Here is a 1,090-nt window from a genome sequence, read left to right as displayed (position 1 = left end):
TTCCATTCTTCCTATGGTCCTACACTGCAGAGAGTCTTGGTTCAAGTAGCTCTGAGCCCTACGGGACTTAACATCTGAGGTCATCAGTCCCCTAGAACTCAGAACTACTTAAACCTAACTAACTTAAGGAAATCACACACATCCATGCCCGAGGCAGGTTTCGAACCTGCGACCGTGACGGTCGTGTGATTCCAGACAAGCGCCTAGAACCGCTCGGCCACACCGGCCGGCCGCAGAGAGTGTGGTAGGTGCCTTGTCTGTGCTATACTGTACCGTCTGTGACTGTGTACACAGCAATTGCGGATGTGGGACTATCCTTGAAACTATACCCCGCTTGAAACTTCCTGGCAGATTAAAGCTGTGTGCCTTTGCCTTTCGCGGGCAAGTGCTCTACCAACTGAGCTACCCAAGCACGACTCACGCCCCGTCCTCACAGCTTTACTTCCGCCAGTACCTCGTCTCGGACCTTCCAAACTTAACAGAAGCTCTCCTGCGAACCTTGCATAACTAGCACTCCTGAAAGAAAGGATATTGCGGAGACATGGCTTAGCCACAGCCTGGGGGATGTTTCAAGAATGAGATTTTCACTCTGCAGCGGAGTGTGCGCTGATATGAAACTTCCTGGCAGATTAAAACTGTGTGCCGGACCGAGACTGGAACTCGAGACCTTTGCCTTTCGCGGCCAAGTGCTACTCAAGACGGGGCGTGAGTCGTGCTTGGGTAGCTCAGTTGGTAGAGCACTTGCCCGCGAAAGGCAAAGGTCCCGAGTTCGAGTCTCGGTCCGCACACAGTTTTAATCTGCCAGGAAGTTTCATATCAGCGCACACTCCGCTGCAGAGTGAAAATCTCATTCTGTATACCCCGCTTGATGGGTGCCCTGACATCATTGCTGGCGTAGTCGTCCGTCGATCGGAATGTTGACAGTTTCTATTATTATATCAGGAATTAGACACAGAAGGGGAATAGCTTTAATTTTGGACACCAGTGTAGTTGCGCATTCGTAGACAGACAGACAGTCGATCCCAAATCTTGAGATATACTAACGTGAATACGGCGGTATCAAGCGGCGTTTACAGCTGGTTCCCAACTC

At 50.9% G+C, this 1,090-nt stretch overlaps 1 non-coding gene across 1 annotated transcript; it reads left to right on the top strand.

Annotated features, from left to right (window-relative positions):
• Positions 1–712: 712 nt before the first annotated feature.
• Positions 713–788, top strand: Trnas-cga (transfer RNA serine (anticodon CGA)). The gene has a single exon. It is a non-coding gene; the product is annotated as a tRNA-Ser (tRNA).
• The last annotated feature ends 302 nt before the right edge of the window (positions 789–1,090 follow it).

Source organism: Schistocerca gregaria, chromosome 10, assembly GCF_023897955.1.
Source record: "Schistocerca gregaria isolate iqSchGreg1 chromosome 10, iqSchGreg1.2, whole genome shotgun sequence".
Taxonomy (NCBI): Eukaryota; Metazoa; Arthropoda; class Insecta; order Orthoptera; family Acrididae; genus Schistocerca; species Schistocerca gregaria.
Note: the sequence above shows the minus strand (reverse complement) of the source record. Positions and strands in the feature narration are given on the sequence as shown.